The following is a 16,709-nucleotide window of genomic DNA, read 5'->3' as shown; positions in this document are numbered from 1 at the left end:
CGCTATCTTCTAAACACTTTTCAATGCTTTCCAAATATCCTTCACTAAAGAAGAATGTCTTTAATATTTAGAAAATAAAAGTGATTAAAACAATCAGTCCCATCCCTGGGGTCCTAGTGGGTAGTCCCTTGAGGCCTGCCCCAGGGCTGGAAGCAGCTCCAGGTATCTGTCTCTGGGATTCACGATTCTCAGGGGCTTGGGGTAGCTGTGCTCACTGAGAGATCCTGCAGAGATTGTAAAGTCAGGCTTAGGAACCACCGGAACCCTGAGGCTGCTGAGCTTATGCCCTGGGTGTGGGAGGCACTCGGAACCCTCCTCCCCCCTGGCGCCCAGGGCCTTCTGCCTCCACCTGTGCTGAGCAGGTGACACCACTGCACAGCTGTTGTCTTTCCACCTGTCCCTCTCACTCTGCCCCTCGTGGGCCACGACCACAAGCGCACACACCAAGCCACGTGTGGCCAAGTGTCTCCAGCCTGTAGAGTCATGCCTCCTTCCCACAGTAGACTGCAGGGTGGGTTTGGAAGTGGCAGTGGTGGGGGGAAGGGCATTGGGGTGTGGGACCTGGGACTGCATTTAGGTCTAGATGGGACTGTGGGGAGAGCCCAGAGTCCCTGCGGGGTTCCATACTCACCCCCATAGAAGGCAAGCCAGGGAGTGAGCTCTGTGTGTGTGTGTGTGTGTGTGTGTGTGTGTGTGTGTGTGTGTGTGTGTTCTGGACGCAGAGCTGAGTAGAACCTAAAGTTGGGGTCAAGGGCCAGTCTGTGGCCAAGATCAAGGGCCTAGCTTGAGGTTGGGGTGACAAGAACCTGGCCAAGCTTCTGATGATTTGTCCAGGGAATGACCTTGGCTGACTGTGCCAGGAGGGCTGTAGCCCCAGGTTTCTGATCCCCAGAGCCCCAAAGGCGTTCTCTGGGATGCTGGTGGCCATCTCCTTCTCAACCCTTCTCCCAGCGCCCTCGCTCGGGACCACTGAGGTGGTATCACTCCATTCTCCGGCAAGGACCCTTGAGCGTGCTGTGGGAGTGAGGCTGGCTTAGCCTCTGAGGACCACTGCAGCCTGTCCTGACCTCAGGCCCCAGGTTAGAGGGCAGCTGAGGAGGGGTCTCTGGGTCCTTGCGGGTGTGTGGCCGGTTTTATTTCCGTGCCCTTGTTTTAAAACTGCACCTCTGTCCTCAGGAGCGTGGCCTTGGGCAGATGGAGAGCTGCGTGGCCGGTGCCGGAATGACTGTCAACGCGCCAGTGCGCCCGGATCACACCAGGCCTGAAGGCAGCACCAGGCCCAGTCCAGGCAGCTTGCAGTTCCCGGGCCGCAGGGACGGGCGCCGGAGCCCCGCATTTGTTCGCCCAAGGGCGCTCCCGCACCCGCGTCTTCCACGGCCCGCCTGAGCGTCCAGGGCGGCTGCGGATGCACGCACTTCCCCGCCCGGATCCCGGAGGCTGCACCGTGCGGACGCGGCCGCCGCGGGCAGGGCGCGCGCCGGGGGCGGGGTAGGGGGGCCCGGGGGCTCTCCCGGGCTTAGCGAGTCCGGCCTCGGCCGGGGCCTGGGGAGGGCGGAGGGCGGCGCTCCAGGTCCTTTCCCGGCCCGGCCGCCGAGCCCCGTCCTCTGCGCCGCCGCGTCCGGCTCCCGCCGGGTGTCCCGCGCAGGGTCGACCGCCGGCAGCTCCGGAAGGAGGACGCGCGAGGGGCGAGGAGCTGCCGCCTCCCCTCCCCCGCGCTCGGGGTTCCCCACGCCCCGCCGGCCCCCACTGGGGACCCTCCCGGCCCCCGGCCCCCGGCCCCCAGCCCCGACCCCAGGCGCCCACCTGGCTGCCAGTGCGCGCGCGCGCGGCCGGCGCGCTGTCCCTTTAACGGCCCGCGGGCACCTCCCCCGCCGCCGCCCCGCCCCCGCCGCGGTGCGGCCGCCGGTGCTGGGCGAGGTCGGAGAAAGTCCATGGGAGCCGGAGCGCCGGGACGCCAAGCACTTCCTGCCGCGGGCGGCGCGCCGCAGCTGCCCAGGCCGGACCGGGCCGGGCGCCCGCAGGTACCGCCAACTTGGCGCGCGCGGCCGCCGCCGGGTTACGCCGCCGGGCGGGGTCGTCCCGCGGGCCGGGCCCGTACTTCCCGCAAACTCCGCGGCCGCCCAACTTGGCGCGGGCCCCCTGCCGCAGTGCCGGCCGCGCGGGGCGGGTGCGGTCGAGTTCCGCGCCGGCCCGGGCGTGCGCGCGGGAACCGGCCGCGGGAGCCCGCGGAGGGGGGCCGGGCGGGGCCGGGGTGTCCCGGCGGAGGCGCCCGCGACCCCGGGCCGGGACGCCGAGCCGCGCGTTCGGGGAGACCCCGGCTCTGGGCGTCCCGGGGCGCTCCCCGCCGCCTGCTGGGTTTCCCTGGATTTCTGGGGACCCGCGCGGCCTCCCCAGGGACCCGACTGGCCGATCCAGCTCTCCGGGTGGGGAAGCCCGGGCAGGACTGGCCCGGGGCCAGGGCGGAGGGACCCACCCCTCCCGGCGCATCTGCGCAGCTGCCTGGCCCAGCCGGGCCCGCGCCTCGCCCTCCCGGTCCAGGTGGGCCCGTTCGTGGGTCGTCACCGCCTCCCGCTCCTCCCCCACGCGCGCCCCAGCCTGGGGAGAAACTGGGGTCCGGCCGCAGAGGGAGGGGGCTCCGCCTCTTGCCAGCTTCTGTGCCTCAGGGGAGCTGAGGTCGGGGGGCCCCAGCCCCTTCTCTAAGAAACTCAGCGGAGCCCGGGGCCCGCCGCGCACCCCGCACGGCCAGGGCGGACCGAGGCCTTCCGACGGAGTTTCCTGCTTCTCTTGCTGGGATTGTGTGGGGTCGGAGGTCAGAGGTCACCTCCCAGCCCCTTTGCCAGGCTCTGGGGGAAGTTTGGTCTTGGACTCTTGTCGTGGGGCCGCTTAAACCTGTGGGTCTGAAGGCCGCGAGGCCCGGTCCCTGGAGTTGGCCTCCCAGGCCGTTCCACTCCCTCCCCCAACCCCCGCGCGGGGCCTCCGGATTGGAGGTGTTTCACCCACGTGCTGGTGGGCCCGTCTCGGTGGGCCGTTGGGTGCCCTGAGCTGCGTTCTCTGTTGCGCGTTCCTTCCTGTGTGTCGCGGGGGTGCTGACCCGGGGGTGCCCAAGGCAGCCCGGACTCCCATCCCGTGGAGCTGCCTCCCGGAGCGCGTGCACCTTGGTGTTCCCGCCCGCCAGCGCGGCCGCCCTCTCCTGCCAGAGTCCGTGTCCCTCCAGGTCGCCCCTTCTTCTCACTCACCTCTCTTTTCGTCTGGCAGGCTGCTGACCTCCTTCCCTTCTGTTCTCCAGTGGGACACTCAGCTCAGCGTTCTGCAGGGTGTTTTAGCCTGTAGCACCCCCAGCAGGGGCGCCTAGAGTTAGGTCAAGGTTCAGGCAGCCCCCGCCCCACCCGCCACCTCTCAGCCACCCACCCCTTCGTCTCCCGGCCACCGTTGGAGCACCCGTGTGGTCCTCTGTGGGGCTTTGCCCAGCCCCTCCCTCCAAGAGGCCTCTTGGCATTTTCCCCTGGGGTCACTGTTGGGTGGCAGCTGGGCCAGAGTCCAAGGGGAGGAAATACAAGGAGCTGCCACCCAAGGTGGTGGCCCCCTGTCCTTTCAGCAAAGCCACTTGGAACGGGCACAGAGAGTGGAACAAGGTATCGCTTGTCACGTCTTAGTGGCCAGGGATCCTTTCGCAGTGGTCACACCCAGGGCTCGATGGTGCTGGCCCCGGCCTGGCGGGAAGGCGGCCACTGCGGCGGAGGAGCCGCCCAGGAGATCTCGTGCTGGGAGCAGTGGGAGCTGGGCTGCTACAGGCTGCGAGAACAGGCTCTGTTCTTTACCACCGGCTGCTAGAAGGGTGCGCAGGGCCGCTCTGCCCTGGGCGGGGGGCTAGTGGTGACTTTAAAAAAATTCTTCAATCCTCCCTGTGTTTTCCAATTAAAGCATGAGGCTGCATTATTCATGAAACAACAGTGACGATGTTGGTGCTGAGCGGTTCTTCCAGGCCTGCGCTCCTCTTGGCCTCTGCCTCCGGAGTCCTGCTTTCCTGGTTTGTGGGCAGTGTGGTCTCCCAGGCCCGAGGGATGGAACGGGAACCAAGGTGTCCTTTCCGGGATGTTGAGTTCCCAGGGTTCCCCCCGTGCCCCTTCCTCTGAGGTCTGTGCCTCTGACCTGTGTCCCTGGAACGCACAGGGCACCAAGTGCCCAGTGGCCCCGGCCACCGTCAGTGGGGCAGAGCCCATGTTCCTTCCTCAGCCAGCCCTGTCCTGGCCACCTCCACACACTGTCCCCAGGCTGCCTCTCTGCATCTCACAGCCCCTTGGGGTCACTCCATCCCCTTTGCAGGGTCATGCAGTGGGTTCAGAGATCCAGTTGGACTGTGGCCGGTGGGATGAGGGTCCGAGTCCACGGGGGGGCAGCAGGTAGCACCCCTTACCCCAGGATACACCAGCATGTTTCTCTGGAGAACCAAGGCCTTCTACAGACCCCAGTGTAACGAACACATTTGGGAACTTGACTATGGGGCCCCCTGACTCTGCTGCTCCTCCGGCCCAGTCCACCTTCACCTTGGTAGCACATGTCCCTGCCTCAGTGGCCCAGGCTGACCAGCCTCCCATTGTGGTTCTAAGGACAAGGTAGGCCACCTTACACTTCAGGGTGACATTTCTGGCCTGGCCTGAGGAAACCTGGGGCTGGACTTCCAGGCCTGGCTCGAAGGAGAAGCAAAGCCCCGTGGTGTGAGGCTGTGGAGCGTCCTCCAAGGCAGGGGAGAAGTAGTGCTAGCCCGTCTGGACGCTGGACCTGAGCCGCCGTCTGATGTGTGTGGGCAGGTGCGGGAGTTTGTGAGGTCTGATTGGGTCTGGTCTGACTGGGGGCTGATGAGGGGGCTTGGGAACCTGTGTAGAGCTGGCTCACTGGGGCCTCTCACCCCATCTCTGGTCAGGCTCCCCGGCGGTGAGTGTCTGCAGACCCAGCTCCCTGGGTCCTGGGCCTTCCCCGAAGTGCCCTCTCCCCAGCGTTTCGTTCCTTTCCTGGCATCCTCTCTGGGCACGCCCTTGGTCCTCCCAGAGGTGGGTAGTCAGGCCTTGGGTGGGGGAGCTTGGCCAGCTTTTCTCTACTCTTGTCTCTCCACTGGGCCCCAGTTCAGAGCTGTGTGTGGCCCCCATGCCGGCCTCCCTGAGGCACCCCCTAACCCCCAGGTGGATCTCATTTCCCTTTCAGCCTGTCCAGAGTCACCAAGGAGATCTGACTGGAAGGCTGTTTGGGCCTTGGCTGTGGGGGCCGGGGAGTGGGGTTACCCAGGCCAGGGGCTGCTGCTCCACGCCTGCCCCTGCCTCTCTCGCAGGGCAGGGATCCTGGCGACCTCTGTTTTTTTGTTTTTTTGTTTTTTAGCAAATCCTTGCTCTCACCAGCCCTGGCTCTTGGTGAGATGAGATCATTTGTAAAATATGCTTCCTGGCTGGCTGGGGCTCCTTACTGTGTCACCTGCAGCTGCCCATTTGCTGGGAGCCCCAGCTCCCTCAGCTGTGGCCTTCCTGCGTTTGCTGTTTACAGTTTGGGTTTTGGAAGCACCCACCCTTGTATAGGGCCTCAGCAGGGCGCAGTGGGCTGGCATGAAGGCATCTGTCTGGAAGGATTGGATGCTTGTCATTTGGGGACATGAACTCTGGGACCGGCACTCACCCCTGTCCACACAGGGGATCAGCCTGGGAGCTAGTCTGAGTAGGGGAGGGCATTTGGGACCCTGACCTAGGGCTCCTGGGGCCCCACCACATCCCCAGTGTTTGCTTGCTGGGCCTGGGTCCTCATTGGAGCACTTGGCAGCCAGAACCCTGGGCTCAGGTCTCCTGGGAGAACGCCCAGCCCAGGCTGTGTGACCTTGAGTGAGGAACCCGTCCTCCCTGAGGCCATCCTGCTACAGAGTAGCATCATCTGCCTCCTCCGAGGAGCTGGAGGCTGAATGTGGGCAGCCCGGCCTTTCCGCCTTCATGCCGGCTGGGGCTGGCCTGGGGGCTGTTGGGCCAGTGAAGCTGCTGAATCCCATGTGAGGCTCATTACCCTTTAAGAGGAGGACGCCATGGAGTCTCCCGGGAGAACGAGAGGCAGGCTTTTCTCCAGACGTTGTTTGCAGGGACCCACGGGGAGGAGAGGCTGGCTCCGGGTCTCTCTGAAGGAATCTCCCCTCCCCCAGTGCGGGGCCCTGGCATCCAGGAAGGCACAGCGCCATGGACGGCCACGAGCTCCTGGGCCCGCCCAGCTCCTGCCCCTGTGCCTGGGAAGCAGGCAGGGCTGGGGGCGGGGAACAAAGGGGCCTGAAAGTGCCCATATATAGTCACTGGGGTGAACAGCAAGCCAAGCTGCAGGGATGTCTCCCAAGCCCAGGGCTGGCCGGCCCCAGCCCAGCCACCGGGGCCCCGAGGGCAGCCTGGCCCTGGGCTGGGGGTGGCCTCCCTGGTGTGGTCTGTGAAGGGGTAGAGCATCAGCCTCAGCATAGTCATGCCTCAAGAAATGTTTGTTGATTGAAAATAAAAATCCCCCCAGCTCTCCATAGTCAGGCTTGAGTACATTTCAGGAGCTGATGTTGGAAGCTGGAGGCTGGAATCCGGGCTGTGCTGTTGGCCAGAGCTGCCTGGGGTCCCTCACGGAGGGCGTTGGGAGCTGGGTGCCTGCTGAGAGGAGACTTGCTAGCAACCCAGCCCCCACCCCACAAAATGCTAGTGCCCCCCTCGTTACAGTGATACTTTAGATGCTCCCTCCCCACCCCTACTGTCCTGGGGCCTCCTCCCAGTGGGCTGGTGTTTTCTGGAGGAGTTACCTCCTCACTCCTGGGCACTGCCTGGAGTCAGGGGACAGCTGTGGGCCTTCCTTGGTTCTTCTGGGGCAGTCTTGGAGGGAGTCAGCGTTGGCCCTGCCTTTGGATCGGAGCAGAAGGAAGTTGTCCCACATCTTCCTCCTCCCAGGGACCCCTGAGGCATCCCCTCTGGCAGGGCCCCCACCCAGGCCCTGGGCACCTGCCCCGGGGGCTGTGCCTGTCTCCCTTCTACCACCTGGTTGGTGTCTGTACCAAGAAAGGGGAATTACCATCTTTGCTGAATTCTTGACTTTTGTGCTGTTAAAAAAATCAGCTTTAACAGAGTTTTGCTCATTTAATTTCATTTCCATTGCACAGCTAAGCGCCTTTGTTAAATTTTGTATATTGATACTTTTTGTTGTTGTCAGCAGTTTCTTCGTGGTTTTTTTTTTTTTTTTTTTTTTTTGGATATAAAGCCATTAGGGTGAGAGAAGATTAAAAAGATACATTACAATTAAAATGTTAATGAAATCCGCATCACACAACTTTTGAAACCCTTTAGGCATTAATCTTGCCTGTGTCATGTCCATTAACTTTGGCTATTCTTTTTCCACACTGACCCCTGCTGAGAGATTTGTGCTATAATTGGATTTTTTTTTTTAATAAAAAAGGAAAAAAAAAGCTTTTAAGAAAATAGAGGTTGAGTGGTCGGCCGTGGCTCCTAAATGAAGAGGGAAAGTAGAAGAACATGACTCACTCTGTTGGGGCTGGGGTCCCCCGTTCTGAATGGGGACAAGGGTCGCCCAGGGCCTCCCCCAACTGTGGATGTGCCAAGTGGTGTAGAGGTACATGAGTTGGGGGAGCCTCAGAGGAGGGAGGGCACCCCGAGGCTGGGTTCACCTTCCTGAGGAGAGGCCCCCAGCGCTGGGGGAGGGGCTAACAGGAGCCCCCCCACCAGGCAGGGTTTGGGGGGGTGACATGGAGGCTCAGGCAGAGCAGAACCTGAAGGGCCTTGAGTTCTCTGAAATCTGTACCCACTACCCTTCGCCTGGAAGTCAGGCCTTTGTGGGTGCTAGGTTTCCATCAAGGGGGGTGGCTATGGGGAGGGGGAGCCCCCTTGTCTCTCTCCTAGGGCCATGGGGACCTCAGGAAGATGTGGGCTGTGGGTCCTCCTTTGAGGCCGTGGGCCCTGGCCAGAGCCTGGCTCAGATCTGGGTGGGGTCCCCAGCTGGGAGGGTCCCCTGGCAGGGGGAGGCTCTGGGTGGGGGCCCGGGGGTAGCCTGTGGCTGCCGCCCCTCTGTTTCTCCCAGGCTGCAGTGCTGCAAACGTAACCGCGTAACCGAAAGCTGGTCAGGTGGTTGGCAGCGGGGCTGCAACAGACAGATTTCGTGTCTGTGTGTTTTTGCAACACCTTTCTATAAAGGGAAACATAATTTAAAATATGATTACTTAGTGTTGTAACAGCCGCCTCAGCCGCTCCACGCGATGCCGAGATCATTATCAGAGGCTGATATTAACTTGCAAAGAATATTATGCAAATTGCCTGCTGTCTCCTCCGGGAAACCTTCTCCCAGGATGCCGGGGGCTGGGCTGGCTCCCCTCCGGGCTTGGGGTAGGTCCCGTTGTGGGACAGCCCAGCCCTTGTCCTTTCTGCCCATCCCACCCTCCACGCCCAGGCCTGAGCCCTCATCTGTGGTGAGGGGACCCTAGGAGGCATGAAGCAGTGGGTTAGGAAAGACCAAGTCCTTTGCCTCCCTGTGTCTCAGTGACCCCAGACCAGGATGCCTCCTGGCTGGCTGGGTGGGGGCCTCAACAAGGCCATTGTGGTTGGGATGGCAGTGAGGCCCCTGCTGATGGTTAACCATGGCTGACTGTGGTGGTTACCGGACCTGGGTCCTCACGAGCCCCAAGTGCCCCCGAGAAAGAGTCCCTGGCCACAGACTGGGCCATGTCCATGTGCAGTGGCTCGTCCTGCTGACTGACCACTATGGCTTTGCAGCTTCCAGGGACTCAGGGGCAGCTACCGGGAAAGATGTGGTCGGTGGCTTGGATCCAGCATTGTTGTGTGGACTCAAATTTGTGCCCTAGGGGAGAGAGGCAGGGAGTGGGGTCTGAGGGTCCCTCCCACCCTGCTGAGTACAGTGTGTCCCCTGCCCCTGTCATACCTTCCAACTGGGCCTGATGTGGGCAGTGGTACAGTTCCCAGCTTCAAGATTCTCCCCAGAGGCTCCGTCCCACTGTAAGGGAGCCGGACAGAGCATGTTTAGAGCAAAATTCCCCTGACCCCACACAGCCAAGGGGCTGCTGATGCTCTCTGAACCAGTGTCCACCTGGAGACCGTACAAGCCCGACAGTCCCCGAATACCACTCACCTCCGTGCATGAGATGACGGTCACTGGGGGTGCCCATCTTCCAGGTCACCTCTGGAACTTCTCAGCAGAGTCCCCAGGTCACCTCCCGGAACTTCCCAGCAGAGTCCCCAGGGCGGGAAACTGGGCCTGCCTGGGCCATGGCCGGCCTTGGGCAGCAGACGAGGGATGGGGAGGGCTTGCCCTCCCTCGAGCAGCTCAGACCGGGGAGGACAGGGCGCTTGGGGCCTCGTCGGGGATCTTGCCGGTGCCGTCCTGGGCTGTCCTCAGCTGAGCAGCCACTTCCAGGGTTGGAGAGCAAGTGTTCTCTTGGGATTCGAGCCTCATTTCCCCCGTGCTGTGGTGGGAGCTGGGCAAACACCATGGCCACCCTGGGTCTCAGTTTTCCCACTGTGAGCTCCGAATGGGGTACAGTACCCTGCTTTCTGGTCACCAGGAAGGTCTTGGACCAGCCCAAGGCAGACCCAGAGAGGGCTCCCAGGCGGCCCCAGAAGCTGCAGGGCCCTTCCCCAGCCGGGCCCTGTGAGGGCTGGCTCTGTCGCCTTCCCTTCCTGTGGGTCTGGCCTGACCTCTGCGAATGCCACTCTGGGGGTCCCCGTGGGGATCTGCCAGCTCCAGGAGGGCAGGGTGTCTATTTGCAGCTGTGCAGGTGACAGGCCAGGAGGAGGGAAGGGGCTTTTCCAGCACCCTGGGGTGTGTTGGAGGGGGACAGGGTATCCATCTCCGGGGACCACCAGGACAGAGGCCACAGGTTTGGTGGCAGGAAGCCTCAGAGAGTGCTCCTGTCCCAGTTCTGCAGGCCCGGAGTTGACACTGTGCATCTTCAGGGCTGGTTCCTCCAGAGGCTTTGAGGGAGACTCCGTCCCACGCCGCCCTCCAGCTCCCGAGGCTGCCGCTGTCCTGGGCCTTTCTTGGCATGTGGAAGCATCGGCCCAGTCTCTGCCTCCGTCCTCACACGGCCACCTTCCTTCTCTGCATCTGTGTCCAAACCTCTCCCTCCTATAAGGATGTGTGTTAGGGTCCACCCTAAATCCGGGATATCTCATCTTCCCTCCTTTCACTAATGATATCTGTAAAGACCCTGTTTCCAAATAAGGCCACATTCAAAGGGTCAGGTAGATGCGAACCCCCGGTGTGGCGTGGGAGGGGCAGAAAGCCTTTAGTGCGTAGAGGGCACTGGGGGGCTGGCTCTGCACTTGCCCAGGACAGTGGGAGGAGCCAGGCACAGACAGCAGCCGCTGCTGGGACGGCACCTGGACGGGCGTGAAACCAGTGCAACTGGCCGGCTCCAGGCCCAAGCTGAGCGGGGGTGGTGGGAGGGAAACGGGGCCGCTGGTGGGGGAGGGTTTTCCTAGGAGTCGGCGTTGTCGTCTGCGGTTATGTAAGTTTGGGAACAGGATTCGTGTTAATTATCGTAACCCAGTTTAGGTGGTGAGTCCATGTCATAGGAAGTGGCCTGGAAATGACAGCGTGTGGGTCACAGTGGAGCCCAGAGTGGGGCCGTGGCTGGGTGCTGGCAGGCAGACGGCTGTCGGGAAGCTGGGGGCATGCGACGTCCCTGGGGCCCACACCAAGCCAGACCTCAGGGAAGCCCAGCCGTTCCCAGACCTGGGACCTCAGGAGCCAGGCCCGGTGCCATCCAGACCAGCAGCTGCCCCAGGGCTCAGCCCTAGGCCTCACCAGGCTCCTGATGATGCAGGAAAACAGAGGCACCCCCACCCCCAAACCCCTCCTAGCTCTGAGTGGGAGGCCTCGGGGGGCGTGTGCCCTTTGTCCTGTCCCCAGCTGCACGGCGTGGGGGTTCTGTCATGGGAAGGCAAGCACTGCGCTTTGCTGCTCTGAAGGCCCATGGAGGGTCCTGGCCACATTCAGGGAGTGGCTTCTGAAGGTTTTAGAATGTCCAACGAGGGTCCCCGGGGGTGACTTGGTTTTCTCCAGCCCGAGGTGAGGGGCCTGGAGGCGGCTCCTGCCCGTCGGAGCTGCCCTGCATGGCGCCCGGGCTCCCGGCTCTGCCAGCCCCTCCCATCGGAACTGCCCTGCGCGGTGCCCAGTCTCTGGGCTCTGCCAGCCCCTCCCATCGGAGCCGTTCAGCGCGGCGCCCAGCCTCCGGGCTCTGCCAGCCCCTCCCATTGGAGCTGCCCTGCACGGAGCCTGGCCTCTGGGCTCTGCCAACCCCTTGTTTCCACAGCGAGTCCAGGATTGTGGAGGGACCTACCCCACCTGGCTACCCAGCACTGGCAGGGTGGGGACTTTGCTTCAGATGTTTAAGAAAAAAGGTAAAAGATAAAGTAATTAAACTTACGGAAAAACAGCACGTATTGTACAAAGATTTTCCCGAACGATTTGAGAGTAAACCTCCCCTGCACACCTGTGTGTCTTGTTCCAGTGCGGGTTGAGGGCTGCCCGCCACCTGCCCGCCACCTGCCTGTACCCACCCCCTGGCAGCCGTCCCCCAGGCCCCTCCTGGCCTTACACCAGCAGATCCAGTGCAGACCCCTCAGTACAGTTACTTGTTGAGTCTCTTTAAATTTAATTAAAAACTTTTTTTTTTTTTTTGAGAGTCTTGTTCTGTTGCCCAGGCTGGAGTGCAGTGGTGCAATCACAGCCTCAAACTCTTGGGCTCAGGTGATCTCCCCATCTCAGCCTCTGGAGTAGCTGGGACAATAGGTGTGCATCCCCACACATGGTTGATTTAAAAAAAATTTTGTGCATCACCACATCTGGCTAATTAAAAAAAATTTTTTTGGGCCGGGCACAGTGGTTCACACCTGTAATCCCAGCTACACAGGAGGCTGAGGCACAAGAATCACTTGAACCCTGGAGGCAGAGGTTGCAGTGAGCTGAGATGGCGCCACTGCACTCCAGCCTGGGCGACAAGAGGGAAACTCAGTCTTGCAAAAAAAAATGTAGAAATGGAGTCTTCCTATGTTGCCCAGGCTATAAATTCAAATTTTAAAAAACTTTCTAATTAATTATACATAAAATTTACCGTTTTAGCTTTTTCAGTGGAATGAAGCATGCACATTTTTGCACTGCCCTCAGCACCATCTCTAGAACTGTTTCATCTTCCCAAACTGAACCTCTTTCCCCATTAGACACAAACTCCCCATCCTGGCCCCAGTTCCTGGCAGGCACCTTTCTACTTCCTGTCTCTGTGGGCCTGCTTCCGGGACTGCTTGTGAGTGGAGTCCCACGGGGGGTGTCCTTGTGTAACTGGCTCATTTACTCTGCACCCTGTCCCCACGGCTCCTCTGGGTTGGAGGGAGTGGCGGAGCCCGTCCCTTCTCCAGGCTGCGTGATGTATATGTGTGGGTATGCGCCTGCTGCCATTTCCTTTGACTGTCACCCATTGGCGGACCCTGGGGCCACTTGCCTCTTGGCTGTCGGGTGCTGCTGCTGTGGACGTGGCGTGCGCGTCTGTTTGAGTCTTGCTGTGTCTCTGGGCTCTTCCAGCCTGGTGTATTCTGTAGCCTTTCCGTGGCCTTCGTGACCCTGACTCTGAGGTCTGGGCCACTTTGACAGATTTGATAGATGGACCCTCGAGGTGGGTTTGCCTGTGGCCTCCTGGTGATTCGCGTCTTGGGCGGGGACATCAGAGGTACCGCCTCCTTGGACGTTGCCCCACCAGCTGGAGACCGGGCATTGCATAGGAAGTGTCTGTGTGATGGATGAGTCTCGGAAGCAACCCTCCAGCAACCCGCCTTTGGTGAAGGCCCCAGGTGTGCATGGGGGCGGGACTGGACACAGGAGGGCTGGGGCATGCAGCAGGGGAGGGGTTGGCTACCCAGGACCAGGTCTGGGTGTGGAGGTCTTTGGCCTGGGAGCGGGGAGGCTGCAGGTTGGTGAGTGGGTGTTGAGGGTCTCATCGGAACCCACTGCTCCCGGAAAGACGGGTCCCCTCCTGGCTGGATCCTCGTCCCTCAGTTGTCCCTGGAGCCGCTGTGAGTGAGGGACACCCCCGGCGGGCACCGCCTTCCGCACGTTCCCGCTCTTCCTCGGGCTGTGGGGCTGTAGAGGAACTGGGAGATGGGGTTGTGGCCAGGTCTTGGGTCTCCCTGCCCAGTGATGAGGGAGAAGTTGGGGTGAGGCGAAGAGGCTTTTTCAGCTTTGACTGCATCTGTCTCTGGGCCCCCGAGCTGCCTGGGCCAGCCAGGTTCTTGGTGGACGTTGTCTGTCTGAGAAGATCTGCCCTCAACCCAGCCGGGCCCAGGGTCCCCTCAGCAGCGGTCGAGGTGAGTGTCGTGGGCGGCCGGAACATGGTGCCACTAACAGGTGGAGGGGCGGGGTGGGGGGTTGAAACAGCAGGAGTTTCTTCTTGCGCAGCGGTGGGGGCCACAGTGTCTCGGGGCCCCCGCCTGCCTCCGCAGCGTGGTGCCGGCCGCCCGTGGTGCTCTGGGCTCATGCCCGTCTCATGCCAGTTTCGGCCTGGTCTCTGCGCGGCGGTCTTCACAGGTGTCCGCGTTTTCCCTTCTCAGAAGGGCCCTAAATCTGGGAAGCTCTCATGTGAACTTGATCTTACATCTGCAAAGACCCTGGTTCCAAATACAGTCACATTCGAGTTTGGGGTGCATGTGGATTTTGGGGAGATGCTATTCCCAGTACAGGGGTGAAGGCCAAAGTGCTCACCTGTCTCACTCCCTCTTCTCTATAGCTGCCTCCTCCCCAACCCAGCCTGGGAAGGAAGGGAGGGCGGTGCTGCCTCCCCGAGCAAGGAGATGACCTCCGCGTGCCCAGGCTCGGGTTGGGGTGAAGCGCTGACCGTGCCTGGACTCAGGAGAGCGGCACCCCGGGGGCTCTGACCCCCACCAGCTCCCCTGAGCCCTGTGGCCACTGGCTCTTCTGTTGGGAGCATGTGATGCCACAGCCTCTGCTCCAGCAGGGTGGCCCTGTTTCTGGCATCGAGGAAGAGGGCCCTCAGGTTTCTGTTGCGGTGCCAGAAAGCTTCTGCCGTGTGAAGTGCTCGGTCGTCGGATCAATCTGGTCGCTTTCATGTGAGTGTAGATGTCTAATGGGGCAGAAGTTATGGCAGCCGTAAAACACGGCGTCTTCCCCCTCACCCTGAAATCTGGCAGGAGTGAGGCAGGCAGCACAAAATCCTAGGCATAGAGAGGGCCATGCACGGTGGGAAATGAGCAGAAATACACTCAGCTGCTTATGGAAGATGGCGTCTGTCTTTTCTTCTAGGGAGAGGGAAGGCAGTCAACACCCAGAGAACGGGACGTCCGTGGGATCTGCTGGCCAAGAGCCAGCCCCACCCGCCGGTGAGAGGGGGCCGTGATCTGATGGTGCACATGCTGGATTGAGGGCTGCGCCCCTGTTGGGGTTGGGTGCTGGCAAGAGGGGTGCTTCATGGGAGGCAGGTCAGTGGAGGCAGCGCCGGCCTGGCAGGTGGAGGGTCTCCATCAGCTCAGCAGCACCTGCTAAGACGCCTCGGCTCTACCTGGTTTTGTTTGTCGGGCTCCGCGGGCTAGACCCAGTGCTTCATGGATGGTGACCCTGTTGAGATGAGGGCCACCATCAGCTCGGCCCTGTGCACACCTGCCCAGACCTCTCACAGGCATGGTGGGGAGGCAGGTGAATCTGAGCATCCCGGAGACCCAGCCCCCGGCTCAGCACGTGGCATAGGCGGGGCAGAGCCCGGACTTGGCCTTGGGGTGGCCTCTGCTTCCCAAGCCTGTGTGGGACGTGAGGCTCCCCGCGCACTCCCGTCAGGCCGTGGCGTGGCCACACCGATGGTCCTGAGGGTGAAGACCCTGGGGAGACGGACAGAGGGGGCATCCCTCAGCCCCCCCTCTCCCTTCTGCTGGGGAGTCCTGGGCGGTCACCTGCTTTAGTGATGAGCTGACCCAGGGCCCCAGCAGGTCGTGTTCGGGTGGAGAGTCTTTGGAGAATGGCTGGTGCCCCCATTTTGTAAAAGGAGAAATGGGCCCAGGGAGGTTGGGAGGCCCTGGCCAGGGCAGATCGGCCTTTGCTGCAGCCTGGATCTCACGTCAGCTCCAACCTGATCTCCGAGTTCTGCAGGGGCCCTGGGGTTTCGGGGTGCTGCTGCAGGTGGGCTGGACTGCGAGAAGCGATGCAAAGACAGCAGGGGTCCGGTGGGCGGGGGTGGGGGCTGGCTGTCCTCCCCGCCTTGCCCTCGGCCTGGTGTTGTCTGGTTACCTGGGCCAGGTGCCATCCAGGTAGAGGGAGCTTGGTCAGGGGCCAGCTGCTGCCGCCACTTGGTGGGGATGGTGCCCTGGGGCCCGAGCCAGGAGGGGCTGTGTTGTGTTCCTGGCCTGGGGGCCGCAGCTGCCCTCCCTGGGCCCTTGGGTTTTCCCAGAGACTTCGGCTCATCCTCACTTTCAGTGCGCTTTCGTAATAATTACACCAAAACCCAGCAGCTGAGAGGCCTTTGCAGAGATTCGGCAGCTGTGATTACAGCCACTGATTTCCAAGAAACGTCACGAGGGAATTCTGTTACAGCCCGAGGTGGAAGCGGACACCCGGCACCGCCTTCCTGGGCACCCTGCACTCAGAGAGCAGGTCCGAGTGCCGAGTTCCCAGCTGGGAGGACGCGCACGGACGATGGGAACCATGGCTGTGAGCGGGCGGGGCCGGGCCATGGGGAGCCCAGCGGGTGGCTGGCTTCACCTTGGTTTGGGGAGTGTGGTGTGCAGGTCGTTCCGGTCACTCTGCAGGCCGAGCCCAGGCATGCTGACCCCTGCCCTGTCCTGCAGAGCCCCCAGCGCCCATCGGGCCTGAGTCCACCTGGCCCACTGCCCTGGGTTTCCAGCGGCGGCCACCGAGGGTCCCTTTGGTCTGGCCTTCCTCCTCTGGGAATGGTTTCCTGTGTTACGAGAATATGGGAAGCGTGCGTTTCTTCTCCCCACAGCCGTTTGTGATCCGTGACCCTGGGCCCGTGGTGTTCTGGGATGAAAACTTCCTCCTCCGTCACCTCCATTAATCTGAATGTGCTTGGGGTGGGAGACAGCAGGAGGGGCTGCCACCCTGGGCCTGTCCCAGGCCTGTGTCCCCCCGACCTACTCTCGAGCAGCTGGGTCCTGGCACCCTGGCACACAGGGGCGGCTCTGCCAGGGGCCTGATGCAGCTGGCTGGAGTTTGCGCCGGGCACAGGCCGGCCTGTGGTCGTCTGCCGTCTGCTCTCCCTGCATCCTCTGCAGTGACTCCACTGGGGTCTGGGTGTGTGTCACGGCCCCCCATCTCCACGTGTCTGGAGAGGAGGAGACCCCCAGCTACCCCACACTCCACGGCCTCCAAATCAGATAAGCAAGAGCTCCACGGAGTGTCCTTCCTGGGCTGATTCTGTGCGGTCTGTGGGGTGGGGGCGGTGTGCTGGCAGTAGCGCTGGAGTTTTGTTTTTTTTTTTTGGAGTGAGGGAGTGGGGAGACAGAGTTTCGCTCTTGTTACCCAGGCTGGAGTGCAGTGGCACGATCTCAGCACGCAATCTCTGCCTCCCGGGTTGAAGCAATTCTCCTGTCTCAGCCTCCCGAGTAGCTGGGATTACAGGCGTGTGCCACCATGCCCAGCTAATTTTGTATTTTTAATAGAGACGTTTTTAATACCCCACTGCA

The 16,709-nt window shown here is 61.8% G+C and overlaps 1 protein-coding gene across 2 annotated transcripts in view; it reads left to right on the top strand.

The window, feature by feature from the left end:
• The first annotated feature begins 1,884 nt into the window (after positions 1-1,884).
• NACC2 (NACC family member 2) overlaps positions 1,885-16,709 on the top strand; it is a 93,912-nt gene continuing 79,087 nt past the window's right edge. The window contains exons 1-3 of one of the 2 annotated variants that reach the window (XM_063650066.1): positions 12,666-13,370; positions 14,018-14,129; positions 14,323-14,399. The gene's annotated coding sequence lies outside the window, so the exon portion shown is untranslated. Of the gene's footprint in view, positions 2,022-12,665; positions 13,371-14,017; positions 14,130-14,322; positions 14,400-16,709 lie in introns of those variants that run through there. The other variant, XM_054501908.2, reaches the window with a different exon arrangement.

Source organism: Pongo pygmaeus, chromosome 13 (genome assembly GCF_028885625.2).
Source record: "Pongo pygmaeus isolate AG05252 chromosome 13, NHGRI_mPonPyg2-v2.0_pri, whole genome shotgun sequence".
Lineage (NCBI taxonomy): Eukaryota > Metazoa > Chordata > Mammalia > Primates > Hominidae > Pongo > Pongo pygmaeus.
Note: the sequence above shows the minus strand (reverse complement) of the source record. Positions and strands in the feature narration are given on the sequence as shown.